Source organism: Lepidochelys kempii, unplaced genomic scaffold (assembly GCF_965140265.1).
Source record: "Lepidochelys kempii isolate rLepKem1 unplaced genomic scaffold, rLepKem1.hap2 scaffold_140, whole genome shotgun sequence".
NCBI lineage: Eukaryota > Metazoa > Chordata > Testudines > Cheloniidae > Lepidochelys > Lepidochelys kempii.
Genome location: NW_027333604.1, coordinates 151,179 through 167,807, shown reverse-complemented (window position 1 = coordinate 167,807; position 16,629 = coordinate 151,179). Strand labels below are relative to the sequence as shown.

Genomic DNA, 16,629 nt, shown 5'->3' with positions numbered 1-16,629 from the left:
CTGATTTTATGTGGAAGGTACTCAGATAACATGGTGAGGGGTGGCAGTATAAAAGCATGAGATCGATAGATTTTCATCTTACTTATGCTGGTATAAACCTGGAAGAACTCCACTGACTTAGTGGAGTTAGTGTGGATTTACCACTATACAGACAGCATTTTGCATAAAAAAAATCACACACCATATTCTTATGGGGACAGTAATGTCATCAGTTGATTGTATTTGCTAAAACAACACAGATAAAACCACGTTCATCAGAGAAATGCAGACATTTTATTCTTGTTGAATAACCTCCACCCAGTCAGTTTCCTCAGGGAAGCTTTGATTTCCTTGTTCTTTATGCTGTAGATGATCGGATTCATCACTGGCGGCAGCATGGAATAGAGAACAGCCACCACGAGATCTAGAGCTGACGGAGAGCTGGAGATGGGTTTCACGTAGGCAAAGGCACCAGTGGAAAGAAACATGGAAATTACAATGAGGTGAGGAAGGCATGTGGAGAAGGTTTTATGTCGGCCCTGCTCAGAAGGGATTCTCAATACCGTGGTCAAGATCTGAACATATGTCACAATGATAAAAACAAAGCAACTTAGAGTTAAACACACTAAATTCAATAACCCCAACTTCATTGAAGTACGAGTTACAGCAGGCGAGCTTGAGTAGCTGGGGGATTTCACAGAAGAACTGATCCACCATGTTGCCTCCACAGAAGGTTATCGAAAACGTGTTCCCGGTATGCAATGAAGAATAGAGGATTACACTGATCCAGGCACTGGCTGCCATTTGGACACAAGCTCTCCTGTTCATTATAGTCTCATAGTGCAGTGGTTTGCAGATGGCGACATATCGATCGTACGCCATGATGGTGAGTAAGGCGAAGTCGGCTACAGCAAAGAAGATGAGGAAAAAGACTTGGGCGACACATCCAGAATAGGAAATGGACCTGGTGTTCATAAGGGAATTGGCCATAGATTTGGGGATGGTGACAGAGATGGAGCCGAGGTCTAGGATGGACAAACTCATCAGGAAGAAGTACATGGGGGTGTGAAGGTGGTGGTCAAGAGCAATGGCTGTGATGATGAAAAGATTCCCTGTCAGGGCTGCCAGGTAAAGCATTAGAAACACAATGAAGTGCAAAATCTGCAGCTCTCGAACATCAGAGAATCCCAGGAGAAGGAACTCGGTCACGGTGGTTTGGTTGGACATTTTCTTTCTTAGTTCATCGTGTGATGGCTGTGGAGGGAAGGACAAGAGCAATGGTCAGGGTTATAGTGAGAGAGGGAATGACTCTGATTCCCCTCTCCATGATATCTCATGGTGTGAATGTCAAAGGTGTACAGCACTTGTCACTTCCATTGACTGGAGTAGTGAGAGCGCCTCACCACTCACAACCAACGCACGACTCTGGTGTGTTATCACAGGAGTGTAAATTGGCATTGCTCCCTTAAAGTCACTGGAGCTGGGTCAGTTTACACCATCTGAGGATCTGGCCCAAGATGTGGCTTGATCAAATGCAGGATGAAAGATGGAACAAAGTACAACCCAAATCCAACAATATGAGCAAAAATTAAGCCCCTATTGCTACAGACAGCAGGCTCACAACTTGACTAACTCAACTAAAATACTAAAATGTCAGCACAGTCTGATTCCCACTTAACTGAGAAATACAGCACAGAATCACCCAGCTTCCCGCATGGCAGCTTTTCTGTGATGATTCCACCCCAACATCCCACATACCGCCTGATGCCTACTTACACGTTGATTTATGGCACCAGATCCCAGCTGCACTCCCATTGCTGCGTGATGATGGGCTGGTCGCATCGCTCAGTTGCTGCTGGGTTGTGTGGTTCCCCCCTGTGACTTTATTTCTGTGCTGTGTGAGTCAGGAGACTTCGGTTCTAGTCTTGCCTCTGTCACTTTGTGACCATGGAGCAGTCACCGCTGCCTCTCTTTCCTCCCCTTCCCTTTGTCTGTCTTGTGGACTTTGAATGTGAACTCTTTTGGGGATGGATTGTGTCTTCCTGTGTGCATGTTCTGTGCACATGTTGACAGTATTTTTGTTTAGCAGGCAGCAGTGTGGGACAGAGGCTATGATGGTAGAAGTGGAGATCTGGGTTCTAGTTCCATCAACCTCCTGCCTGTCCTTGGGTAGGATAAAGAGAAACAGCCTTTGTCTGGGAGCTTCGACTCTCAGGGCTTTAGTTTAGAGAGGTTAGTATGTTTAAAACACATTCTCTGGGCGACCAACTTTGCTACTTACTCAGTTTTACCACCCTGCAGCTACCCCTTTGAAACAGACAAACACGGTTGCAATAGAGGGAATGGGGTTGGAAATTATGGTGTTATTGGACAATATTCATGTTCCCCACCCTGGCAAAAAGCTAAGTTTCCAGGTAGGAGTAGTCAGACAATTTCTACTTTATTTCAAAGGAAAATTCAGTTTTCAGTTGAATATATTTTCATGGAAAATCTCTGATATCCATAACAATGAAAACTTGTTTTCATTATGCCTAAAAATTTTCAGGTTCCAACAGTTTTTGGCTGAAACTGTTTGGTTCTCACAACCTCAATGAAAAGTCAATTTTTTCTGGTGGAAAAAAAAATCTGATCATCTCTAGATATCTGCATAATTTGTTAGTAAAAGTCTTCAAGAGTTCTAATTGCAATTCATATTTCTGATATTAAATTTGACCCATATATTAATACTCTAACATATTTAATTGAAATAGAAAACTTACTTTGTTGGTCTTTATTCCAATTTGCGATGCATTTGATCCGACTGTGTTAGGAATCATTGGTCATTATCTATCTATCTATCTATTCATCCACTGCCAGGATTGTTTGGTTCTCTCTCTCTCTCTCATGCCCCCATCACTGTCGTATCCACCAGCTGTTGTCGCATCCCTTCGCTGGATGTCCTGAGTTGTGGGGGTCTCTCTGCAGTTCCTAGCACAGATGGGTCCTCCCTGCTTCCCTCCTAGGGCAGGCTTGGGTGAAAGGTGATGGACTAAATGGGATCAGGGACTGAAAGACAGTCCCAGCTCTAGAGCTGATCCTGGTTTGTGGCGGCTTCAAACAAGGTCACAGCCCAAGATATCCCTGCTCTGGGGCTAAATAGCTGAATCAGGTCTCCAGGGTTGTGAGCCCAGCTCTGCTCTCACCTCAGGAGCAAACCATCCTGACAACATGCCCTAGCTGACTCTAACCCCCCCAGAGGGGGAACAGCCCCTGCCCTACATCTCACATGATGACAGCATCTCTTGAAGGACCTTTAGCTAAAAACAAGGCAGGGCTGGATCACAAAGGGGGTCCCCACAGGATGGCAAAATAAAACATATATTTGTAGCACAGACATGTATCTACAATAGCGAAGAGCCTCTTGGCACCAGAGTCTCAGTTGGCCTGGAATAGCCTGTTCCTTCATTAACTCCACATAGTCACCTCTAGGGGAGCAGAGATGTTTTTCTCCTGCATTGCACCAGCAGCTCTTGGGAGGCAGCCACCAGAGGAACCCACAGCTCAGGCTGCCCTGGCTGCTTCAAGTTCCTCACTAAGAGACAAACACTAAAAACTAAGGACCAGGTCCTGAGTTTGTGTAAACTGATACACTTCCACTGACTTCATAGTAGCGAGGGCTATTTACACTACTTGGGGATCTGACTCATTGACTTCCAGGGAGCTACATCCATTTACACCAGCTGAGGATCTGGCCCATGATGCAGTTTCCAACCCATATCCTTTGCCTGTGAAACTGAACCAAAGAAGAGTCAAACATTCGTAACCAGTCTCCTCTTTCCTAGCTCTTTGTCCACTGGGATGAATTACAATTATAACTTGCAACAGTGACAGAACGATTCATTCCCACTTGGGACAGAACTGGGGACAGTGTTGTGGAGATTTTCTGCATCTGATCTTCAACTTTTATTGGGATGAATAGCCCAGGTCTGTCTGTCTGTCTGTCTGTCTTTCTTTCTTTCTCAGTCGTAACATTGTTTTCCTTCCGGCAGATGACATTAAAATAAAAGGCTCCTTTGGCTGCAGATGCACTGTTTAAAAATGTGTAATTTACACGAGACATTCATGTCAGAGAAACTGATGAAATACAAAGAGCCAGAGAGTAGAAATCAGCCCGAGACCTATAGGAATCAATGGTTCCGATCCTCAGCAAGTTCAAATCAGGGTAGCTCCACTGGAGTGAATGGGTCAGTGCCCCAGTTTCTGTAAATCACCTCTAGCTGCCTTGGACTCAGAGGGTCCAGACCCGCAAACAGCTGTTGTGTAAGTCAGCCTCAGCCCCACTGAAGTCAATTAGACCAGTTCCTCAGCGAATGTAAATTGGCAGAGTGCTATGGAACTCGGCCAGGTTACATGAGCTAAATATCTGTGCCGTGATGTCGAGTTTTTTGTTTGTTCCTGTCTCTGAGATTCTCATTGCTGAACATCACAATCCCATCTCAATGCTCCTGGAATATTCCAATAGCAGGGTTCATAGAAACCTGCAAGATGGGTACCCAACCAGTAAATGAACTGATGAATATTATTACCACCACAGCAACGCCCTTCTAGTTGAGGTTGCACCATGACTACTGTTTAAAGGTCCTCCTTTCTTAAAAAAAAAAAAAGAAAAGGAAAAAACAGAAGACATGCTTAGTCAGATTCTTTTGAAATTTAATGTGCCTTAGGAGGGTGCAGGGTAGGATTAGTGACCTAAATGTGGGGTCATTTGAGAGATGGGTTGTGGATATATGAGCCCAGTTACAAGTTTCTAGGTTTGTTTATTTTGCTCAAAGCTAGAGATCAAACTATTGATGTGAGGCAGGTCAATATGGTCTCAATCTGTCTCATTTTACCCAAGGTAGTGCATGGCCCCCACTAAATCTTGGGGGACCCAAAATGAGAATGGAATTTAAGAAAGTCTGCGTGTTGGATTGTGCTCTTGTGCCAATACAGAAGGAGGGCTAGAGGATTTCCATTCCCGTCATTTTGTATGGTTTAAAGCTCAGTTTCTGGACGTGCACTAGAAGCTGAATGGTTACTCGGTTAGCTTTGAAATTTGGGTGCCTCAGGCAGGCACGGGGGTAGCATTCGAGTTCCAAATTTGTTGTCATTTGACCAAGGGCTTCCGGAGTTATAAGCCCCTCCATAACTTCCAGTTTCCTTCTGCTGCCTTGTATTGTTAAACTGCGAGGTACGAATGACAGGATCAATCACAGACCTCATTGAGATCGACGGCTGTGAATTCATCCTTCAATTAACATAACTAACAATAAGTTAACCAAAAACCCCCACCTTATGCTTTGTCTACACTACCAATTTTGTTGGTCGGGATGTGAAAAAGCCACCCCGACTGACAAAAGTTTGACCGACACAAGCGGTAAAGGTAGTAAGGTCTGAAGGGTAGACACGGCGGTAAAGGTAAAAGCTGTAAGGTCCATAGTGTCGACATGGCCTAACTCTGTTGAGTTACTCACTGGGTGAGTAAGAGGAGAAACAGCTCCATTTCTTTGACTAGAGTTACTCTTTATTTACACTAGGCTGAGGGCGAGAAGAATGAGTCTCACTGAGTCCAGTGGAATCACTCCTGGTTTCTATGGGGGGAGCGTATCCGCACCAATGACCAGTGGGGGAACACACAGGGATGCCATTAACGTCTCTCTGTTTGAACTGGGGTAAGACAGCTTGGAAGCCCCAGCCCATGTTTGTAGCTCTCTCCGTTCCTAACTGTGCAACACTGGACATCATTTCCTTCCCCACCTACATTTCCATCCATACAAATGTCCTTTGCTTGATGTGGCCACCTCTCTATGGAATGGGGAAAAAATGAAACAAAAACCTGTGAAGTGAAGAAATTTCCTTGGAGAAATTTGCTCTAATGAACACATGGCGTGCACCTCTATGATCCACCCCTGGAACTGCTGAAGTCAGTGGGAGCATTGCTAGTAATGGCAGTGGGATCAGGACCGGGCCTTCCCTGCTATGTAAGAGCTGAGGGTTGTGTGGCTGACAGAAGAAGACTATTTCTATCAGGAAATTGCAAATTAATTTGAGATGGGCCCAGCTCAGACACTGGGCTCTTTCTTGGGATCCTCACTTCCCCAAAGCTCAGGCGAGGGGGCTTCGGATCTGAGGTTCTGGTTCCACACTAAAGCCCATCCCTACAGAACCCACCTTTACTTTGACTGGCAACAATTGGCTCCTTTGATGGCTATCGCAATCTCCATGGAGAGACCATGTAGTGAAGGGGACTGGGAGCCCGATCTACCCTCTCCCATTTTGAGATGATCTCTTCAGGTCCGCGCTGGTCCATGGTCTCTGCTGAGGCTGCTCACAGGGGATTAACGCGTTCTAGTTTGGATGGATGAGATGTTTGGTGGGTGCTTTCATGACGTGTCCAAGGAGATGATGCACAAAACCAATTTTTCATGGAGCTCAGAAGGGGAGGACACTGGGGCACTGCTCACTGGGGCTGGGTTGAATAGGTGACCTAGACATGAAAGCAGCCGCTTCATCGGTTATCTCCCAAGCCAGCATGTCCCATCCTGCGCCGAGATGGCTATAGCATTCATGTGGACATGAGGTGTGAACTGAGACCTCCTCTCCTTTCACATGTCCAGTGCTGGAAGCGAAGACCAGGGACTGTCCTGCTCTCTAAAGATGCTGTTTCGGGGAACAGAGAGACAAGGTGGGTGAGGTAATATCTAGTGAGTAGAAAACAGCTCAACAGAATGGGCACCATGCATCCTGGGTACTAATTGCTGATTTCCATGGAGAGGTCCCAGGAATGGGCTTGGTCCTCTGGGGGGACCTGTAACCGACTTTGCAGCATCCTGTGTAATTAGAGCAGAAACAAGGGGGTGTGCGTGCTGCAGAATCTGGAACAATACAGTGGACACTTGCTCCAGGACGTGAGCTATGACAGGGATTTTCAGAGTGGTTTCATGGAAACAGGTGCCCAGTGCTCATTGTCTGCACAATGGGAGTTAGATGCTTAACTCTCTTAGGGTATGTCTACACTACGAAATAAGGTCAATTTTATAGAAGTCAATTTTTAGAAACCGATTTTATTCAGTGGATTGTGTATATCCACACTAAATGCATTAAGTCAGCAGAGTGCATCGTCAATACCGTGATTGCATCGACTTACAAAGCGGTGCACTGTGGGTAGCTATTCCATAGTTCCCGCAGTCTCCGCTGCCCATTGGAATTCTGGGTTAAGCTCCCAATGCCTGATGGGCAGAAACATTGTCGCACGTGATTCTGGGTACATGTCGTCAGGGCCCCCCCTCCTCTCTGCTTCCCTCCCTCTGTGAAAGCAACAGCAGACAATCGTTTCACGCCTTTTTTCCTGGGTTATCCATGCAGACGCCATATCACGGCAAGCCTGGAGCCCGCTCAGCTCACCGTACGTCTCCTGGGTGCTGCTGGCAGATGCGGTACTGCATTGCTACACAGCAGCAGCTCCTTGCCTTCACGGCAGATGGTGGATTGGTAGCCGGCGTACATCTCCTGGGTGCTCCTGGCAGACCTCGGTGAGGTCGATCAGGGTGGCTGGACAGACATGGAGCTTCTCCTCTTAGAGCACCAAATGGGAGCCAGAGACTCCAGGTCATTCTCTTCTTTAAGTTTCATCTCATGGAGATTCAGTCCTGCCTGGAATATCATGCGAGCTGGAGGCTTCTGCCTCAGGCTGCTCTCCCAGCCGGCACCACCGCGCGGTCGCACCTACCCAGCTATAATGATTTAGACCAACTGAGAACCTCTCCCTTCACTTTTAAGAAACCTGTGTAGCCCTTCTGCCAGTTGGAGTCGGCAGCAACAAGGGCCGGGTTCAATATCTAGGGGGTCCTTTTCAACAATGCAACACAACACCGGCTTGAGCCCCCAACTAGTGACCTGGGACAATTACACATCCCCCGTTGGGCGCCTCTAGAGGTAACACTTCCCCTCTCACAAGCACAGAGCCCGAGTGTAGCAAAGAAACTTTTAACAATGTAACCCTTCTGCCAGGCCGAGTTGGTAGCAGCAAGGGCCGGGTTCAGAACACAGGGGTTCCCTCTCAACAAAGCAAACGCAAAACTGGCTCAAGCCCCCACCCAGTGACCTGGGAAAATCTAACACACAACCCTGGGAGCCTCAAAGAGACAATACTTCCCCTCTCGTAAGCACAGAGTCTAGGTGTAGCAGAAAATCTTTAATAACATGAGCTAAATGACATCAGCATTAAATTGGGAAAAAACCACAACTAGGGTTCATCAACCAAACCATGAGCAAAGACCCACCCCAGCAGATTGGGCCATGTCCTTTCTCTCTGGTTCTTGAGTCCAGCAACCCAAAGATCACCCAAAGTTCAAGAACCCAAACGCCCAGCCCCAGAGTTCAAAAGTTCATCTGCAGAATGTTACTCCTCAGCCTGGGGTGGGTGTGTGTGTGTGGGGTTACGGGCACCTTACATGATCCGAAGCGGACTGCCCCGCCGCTCCATAGGGCTTCGCTGCACTCCGCTCTACCAGCCGTCCCGCGAGCCACTCTACTCTGCTCCATCCCACTCCACCAGCCATCATGCAGGCAGCTCCTGCTGTCCTACTCCACTCACTGCCCAGCAATAAATATCTTCAAGCTCCCCACTACTTAACACAGTGCTCAGTAATTTTAGCTCTTTAGTGAGTTCATCTTGTAGTAGTGGGAACCTCAGTGCTGATGCACCATAACCCCAAAGCAAATTCAGCTCAGCACCTGTAGTTAGACTCCTAATAGACCCAAAATTAGCTCTGATATTTCACAGTGGAGAAAGAAGAATGTGCAATTGATGTTTCAGGCCCTCTCAAAAGGCCCACAAGACCAGGTACTAACACCTGTCCCCAACCTCTCTGAATTCACTGAGTTTTGGAACCCATGTCCCTTGTCTACCCTTGTCCCGAGTGCTACTTAGTTGATGGCGAGCCCGTTGTAACGGAGTGTGGGGGAGTCCGGGGCCTGCACCCCTCTTCCTGGGATTCACTGTGACTCTCAGCCAGCCAGTAAAATGGAAGGTTTATTGGACAATAGGAACACAGTCTAAAACAGAGCTTGTGGGGACAACCAGGACCTCTCAGTCAAGTCCTTCTGGGGGGCAGGGAGCTTAGACCCCAGCCCTGGGGTTCCCTGTGTTCCACCACCCAGCACCAAACTGAAAACAAACCCCCCGCAGCAGTCTCTCTCCTGCAGCCTTTGTCCAGTTTCCAGGGTAGAGGTGTTACTTCCCACTCCCCATCCTGGCTCAGGTTACAGGCGCTCAAGTATCCCATCCCCAGTGAAACTCCCCTGCCACATTCCCAGGTCAGCACTCCCCCCTCCCTGCTGCGTCACACCCCTCCATCATAACAAAAGGCCAAGTACAGTTCCATTCTCCTTGATTCACATAATCAAGATAATAACAATTTATTCTTCCTGCCCCAATAACAGAAACACTGGGGATCCCACAGCAGCCAAAGTGACCATTTGGGCAGCTATGGGCTCATGCTAGGCGGGGTGGGTGAGCCGATGCAAATGAGATCAGCCCCTGAAGTTCTTTTCCACAACTTGCCACACCTCACCACCAGGTGTCAGGGTGGAGCTCATCCTGACCCTGCTTACAGTAAAAAGGGGGAAAGGAACCTGGCATTAACTTGGGAAAGCACTGCAAGCAGGATTCATAACATAAACCATGAGCAAAACACCCACCCCAGAGTATGTTGGGCAGTGTCCTTTTGCCTCAGGTTCTTAAGTCCCACAGTCAAAGATTCCAGTAACGTGCCCATCCCTTCACCGCACCCCACGCACAGCTGTTGTCCTTGGTCAGTGAAGACCCAGAGTTCAGAGGTGCATCTGTGGCGTTCACCGCCCACCCTGCTGGACGGAAAGAAAGGCACCTTGCTCTCTCCGCTGTCCGGGCATTTGCTCTGCCCCTGCCTCTGCTCCGCCAGCCCTCCTGCACCTTCTGGGATGTCTTGAGGTCCTGCCACATAACACAGCTCTCAGTGATTTCAGCTGTTATTGGGGGAGCCTCACTGATCGTGCAGACTGGGCAGCCTTATGCACCAGAGACACTGTCCTAAAGCAAGACTCATGCTTAGACCTGGTTATTAGTGGCTTTAGCTCTATTGGTCTGCAACAAAACTCTCAATTGAGTCGTAATCAGCTCTGTTATTACACAGTGGAGAGAGAAAGGGTCAAATCATGTCCAAGAGCCCTTACGCAGTGCTCACATCAGCCGGCCAGCAGGCAGGCACACACGCACCCATAACTCCAGAGCTTTTGAGGATGTAAATTTTGGACTTAGGCACCAAAATGCTTTTGCTCATTTAGCCCTGGGCTCCTGCTCAGTGGGGCTGGGTTTGGACAGGTGACTTAGAGGTGAAAGCAGCGACTTCATCTCTTATCTCCCGAGCTAGCCTGTCCCATCCTGCTCGACAATGTTTGTAGCTTCCACATGGAAATGGGGTGTGAACTGAGACCTCAGCTCCTCTCAGATGTTCAGGGGCCGAAGGCGAGGGACAGTCCTGCTCTCTCAAGTTGCCTTATTGGGGCACAATCTATTCCCAGGCCCTGCTGCAGCGTGGTGCACCCAGCATGGTGTGCCAGGGACATAACATCAGCCCAGGGATTCAGTTACTGAGAGCAACCAAAGCAATCAGACCAAGTGGGGCATCCCCTAGGAAACCCCTGTGAGGAGCACAGAGCTGTGATTATCCCCAGGGGGCATTAGCAGGGGAGAGAGTAGAAAACAGCTCAGCAGAAGGGACCCAATGTATCCTGGGTGCAAAATCACTGATTTCCTTGGAGAGACCCCAGGAATGGGCTTGGCCCTCTGGAGGAACCAGTGACTGACTCTCCAGCATCCTGTGCAATTAGAGCAGACACAAGGGACTGTGGGTGCTGCAGAATCTGGAACCGTACAGTGAACTTTCACTGCGGGCCATGAGCTGTGACAGGGATTTTCAGAGTGGCTTCAGGGAATTATGTGCCCATCTCCCATTGACTGCACAATGGGAGTTAGGCAACTAATGTCCTTAGACCCCTTTGAATATCACAGACTTAATATACAGAGATTTCTGTCTTGTCCCCTTGTATCCTAAGTTTCTTTGCACCACCCTAACCCTAAGCGGCCAGATGATTAGCCCAAGGTTCTGAAGTCTGACATTTTTCAGTAGTACATATAGAAGCCCAGGTGGCAGCTGTGTGATCTTCCCTCGCTCCCCACTCCCTGGACGTGTGCTTCTTCCCTGCCGTGGAGGGACCCTTGCTATATAGGACAGAGGATTCCTTTCTGCATACTTCTGAACCTCTCTATAGTAATGGAGCACAAGGATGCAAATCTATTTCCAAAAAGAAAAGGAGGACTTGTGGCACCTTAGAGACTAACCAATTTATTAGAGCATAAGCTTTCGTGAGCTACAGCTCACTTCATCAGATGCATCTCACGAAAGCTTATGCTCTAATAAATTGGTTAGTCTCTAAGGTGCCACAAGTACTCCTTTTCTTTTTGCGAATACAGACTAACACGGCTGTTACTCTGAAATCTATTTCCAGTGATGCTGATGTTTGTGTGTTGGGGACACGTCTTCTAGGAACCGCACAAAGACCCCCAGTCCATTTCTTAAGACCACCATGAAGCCATCACAAGGCACAAACTTTGATGCTTATGCCAACATAGTCACTAGCAGCCTAGCGGGGAAATGGTCCCTGTGCACCCCTAGGCAGTGATGAAGGCAAGGCTGGATGTTGAACAGTGCACAGCTCAGGGATGGATGTTTCTGTTTGGCCAATGATGAAGAGAGGGGCCATTTGTAAAATCTGACAATAGATCATTTTCCACTTGACAAAGCCCTCAGCTGGCATTTTCAAAGAGGCCTCATTTTCAAAGCTACCCAGCTACCACTGACTGTCAGCTATCCAATGACTATCAGCCTTTCTCGTGTACCCTGCTGGGACCAGATTGTTCTGCATGATCTAGAGGTGAGGTGGTCCCTATCTCAGCTGAGATGGGAGCAGCCTTATATTTTAAAACCTCAAACTCATGAGTCTTTGGTCCTGGGGTCTGTGTCTGGCTCATTTTAAAGGGACAGGGCCATTTGTAGAACCCATGTCTGGGTATGGCTGCAGTTTACAAAGTCCTTCAGTGTTAGGAAGGGCTCAGAAATATGGTTTTTGGATCTGTCTTCAGTCTTCTGGGATGATATTGTTAAAGCCTCTTCGGGGATATCAGACACTCAGGGCTAGATTCACAGAAGGAATTAGGGCCTGATTTTTTTAAGGTATTTAAGCATCTAGTAGGACTTTCAAAACACGCTTTGATTTCAGTTGGATTTAGGTACCTAAGTGCTTTTGAAAATCCCACCAGGAACCTAAATACCTTTAAAAATGTTGCCTTTAGGTATTCTAACGATGAGCATTGCAGCACCTAACATTTAGGCACTTAGAAAATCCCCATGATTCCTAAAGCTTGTGTTCGGAGCCCAGGCTCCCTGTTCAATGAATGGGGAGAGGTAAACACCTAAATGGGATCCACAGTTGCCAGCAGGCAGTGGGGAGGTGCCTAACCTGACCACTGGGAGATGATGACTAGACGCGGGTGTGCCACGCTCCGTCCCCTCACAGAGATAGTTGCCTATGTCGAACTGTTGGGTGGCGCCTATCCCTGCTTGTGATGCATAACTGGGAACCCTCTCCTTGGGTCAAGCACCTCTGGTGTTTTGTGTGAGAAGGAGAAGGCCCTCCTGTTTAACTTTTAGCCCAGTGGTTAGGGTACTTACCTGGCCATGGGGAAACTCCCAGTTCAAATCCCCCCTCTGCCTGAGGAGGAGAAGGGATCTGAAGGGGGATCTGCCACCTTTTGGGTGAGTGTCCTAATCACTGGGCTGTGGGATATTCCGACGTGGGGCTCCCTCAACCTCTCCTGTTCAGGCTGTTCCACTTTGGATTAAATCATTAAAGAATCATTGCGTCAAAGAGGGAGAGAGAGCACATGAGAATTACCCTGTAGCCTGGTGGTCAAAGCACTCACCTGGGAGACCCCGTGTCCAGACCCCCTGCTCCAATAACTCTTTAATTATTTTTCCAGACTGGAACAGCTTCAACTGGAGTGACTGTGGGAGCCTCACATCAGAATACCCCTAACACTGACGACATGGACAGTGGCACAGCATCCTTTCTCTGTGCAAGTCCTTGTCAATGTTGCTCTCTCTCTCTCTACTCCATTCATCGGTGTGGTGCCAAAAGTCACTGACACATCAGGTCCCAGAATCCTAATTTTTGAAAGAAGCCAGACGGGGAGAGTAATTCCAATGCACCAATTGCAGGGCTTTATTTGACTGGGAAAGGAGAGAAATGGAAAGAGTGTCAGGGTCTGACACCAGTTTGGGGTTATCCTTAAGCCCTATCCATATCCCTAACCCATATTCAACAGGGACTTAAACATGAGTTTACCTTTAAACCTTCAATGGGGCCACTCATATGGTTAAAGTTAAGAACATGTTGAAGTGGCTGCGGAATCAGGACCATTGTAGAGAATATTCAAAGGAAATGAGTTTTAAATTCATAATCATGAGTGTTTGGACCAGATCCTCAGCTGGTGTAAATTCTCAGAGATCTATTGACTTCAATAGAGCTATGCCAATTTAAATCAGCTGAGCATTGGCCTGAGGCCCGGCTTGACTAAGCCTTGTCTGGGATGATTTAGTTGGTGTTGGCCCTGCTTTGAGCAGGGGATTGGACTAGATGGCCTCCTGAGGTCTCTTCCAACCTGTCTGTGATACTTCCAAGCAAACCAGAGTATGTTAGAAATGTATCTGGTCAAAACAGCTCAAAGTTCAAACACTAAGTGCGTTAGGATGAGCTGTTTGTAAATGAGCGATGGAGTAAGATATAGTCATACAAAATCTTTGTGAAATAATGTGTAATAAGGAGTATTTATAAGAAAATCATGATCTGGACATAGACAATCATTAACAGGAAAAGAAGCACAATAATTTGCACAATAATTTCCATAGATTATTCATTATCTAGTGTGACAGGGTCGAGCCAGATGGCTACAGGAGAGTAGTAGAAGGCAGATATATTAGCCCCAGGTTAAGTAGGTCCCTTTCCCCTGGGTACGGTAACAGGGAAGGTTCCAGAACAATCAGGAACCTTCTGGAGACAATTAAGACAGATAGGCTGATTGGCTGCAGGTGTTCTAATCAAGAAGCTGCTAGAATCAATTAAGGCAGGTTAATCAGGGCACCTGGGTTTAAAAAGGAGCTCGCTTCAGTTTGTGGTGCACGTGTAAGGAGCTGGGAGCAAGAGGCGCTAGGAGTGAGAATGTGGACTGTGGGAGGACTGAGGAATACAAGCATTATCAGACACCAGGAGGAAGGTCCTATGGTGAGGATAAAGAAGGTGTTGGGAGGAAGCTATGGGGAAGTAGCCCAGGGAGTTGTAGCTGTCGCACAGCTGTTCCAGGAGGCACTCTAGACAGCTGCATTCCACAGGGCCCTGGAGTCGAGGGCGAGCCCGGCTTCCCCCCAAACCTCCCAACTCCTGATCAGACACAGGAGGAGTTGCCCTGGACTGTGGGTTCATGAAAACGGCCAAACTGAGGGCTGCCGTGAAGTTCAAAGGCAAACAAATCCGCCAATAAGCGCAAGACCCACCAAGGTAGAGGAGAAACTTTGTCACACTAGCTAGCTAGCTCATGTAATTTACAATCAAATAGAAATCTATCATTATCATTAAATGAGGTTGTGGGTTAGGACAAGGAATGGTCCTGTCTGTCTGTCTCTCTAGCTAATCACATACTCTGCTTTTGTCTGTCATATATGAAGTGTACACAACCATGCACAAAGATGATATTCTAATACTACTAACAGGCCAACTTCTGAGATCCTTTCTCAGCTTGGGTGTGAGTACATCTACACGGGAAGGCATATGGAACACCAGATCAGTGCACATGATGGCACTTGCCCACTTACACCAGGGCTATAACAAAATGACCCCAGACAAGAAGACAAGAAGACCCCAGACTCCAGTGTTCATGTCACTTACTTTAAAACAGTCTTTCCAGCATAGCAAGAATGACACTGTTTTTACATCCCCACAACAGAACGGATGTGGACAAATTGGAGAGAGTCCAGTGGAGAGCAACGAAAATGATTAGTGGGCTGGGGCACATGACTTATGAGGAGAGACTGAGGGAACTGGGGTTATTTAGTCTGCAGAAGAGAAGAGAGAGGGGGGATTTGATAGCAGCCTTCAACGACCTGAAGGGGGGTTCCAAAGAGGATGGAGCTAGGCTGTTCTCAGTGGTGGCAGATGACAGAACAAGGAGCAGTGGTCTCAAGTTACAGTGGGGGAGGTCTAGGTGGGATATTAGGAAACACTATTTCACTAGGAGGGTTACCTAGGGAGGTGGTGGAATCTCCATCCTCAGAGGTTTTTAAGGCCTGGCTTGACAAAGCCTTGACTGGGGTGATATAGTCGGCGTTGGTCCTGCTTTGAGCAGGGGATTGGACTAGATGACCTCCTGAGGTCTCTTCCAACCCTAATATTCTATGATGCTATACTCATTTAGGTTAAAATAATAAAAAGATGCCTTACATATTGTCAAGGTTCCTTCCCCACTCTGAACTCTAGGGTACAGATGTGGGGACCTGCATGAAAGACCCCCTAAGCTTATTCTTACCAGCTTAGGTTAAAAACTTCCTCATGGTACAAACTTTGCCTTGTCCTTGAACCCTATGCTGCCACCACTAAGCGTGTTACACAAAGAACAGGGAAAGAGCCCACTTGGAGATGTCTTCCCCCAAAATATCCCCCCAAGACCTACACCCCCTTTCCTGGGAAAGGCTTGATCAAAATCCTCACCAATTTGTACAGGTGAACACAGACCCAAACCCTTGGATCTTAAGAACAAAGAAAAAGCAATCAGGTTCTTAAAAGAAGAATTTTAATGAAAGAAAAGGTAAAAGAATGACCTCTCTAAAAATCAGGATGGTAAATACCTTACAGGGTAATCAGATTCAAAACATAGAGCATCCCTCTAGGCAAAACCTTAAGTTACAAAAAGACACAAAACCAGGAATATACATTCCATTCAGCACAGCTATTTTTTACCAGCCATTAAACAAAAGAAATCTAATGCATTTCTAGCTAGATTACTTACTAACTTTTTACAGGAGTTCTGAGCTGCATTCCTGATCTCTTCCTGGCAAAAGCATCACCCAGACAGACATACCCTTTGTTCCCCCCACCCTCCAGCTTTGAAAGTATCTTGTCTCCTCATTGGTCATTTTGGTCAGGTGCCAGCGAGGTTATCTTAGCTTCTTAACCCTTTACAGGTGAAAGGGTTTTGTCTCTGGCCAGGAGGGATTCTATAGCACTGTGCAGAGAAAGGTGGTTACCCTTCCCTTTATATTTATGACACATATCTTTAATAATACAATAATATCCCAACAATCTACACATAATCATGTCAGTAGGAACTAAGCCATGCATAATCCTCTTTTGCACACTTTTGTCATTGTGGGGAGCAAACCTTCAGTTCGCTCAGAAAACCCATCAAAGAGATGACATATGGATACTCCCAAGAAGGGACAAACATTGAAAATCCCGTCTCACCAAACACTCACCATCTTC

General features: G+C 47.2%; 1 pseudogene; it reads right to left on the bottom strand.

Moving 5' to 3' along the window:
- Positions 1-254: 254 nt before the first annotated feature.
- Positions 255-1,206, bottom strand: LOC140904498 (olfactory receptor 14A16-like; annotated as a pseudogene).
- Between the last annotated feature and the right edge of the window lie 15,423 nt (positions 1,207-16,629).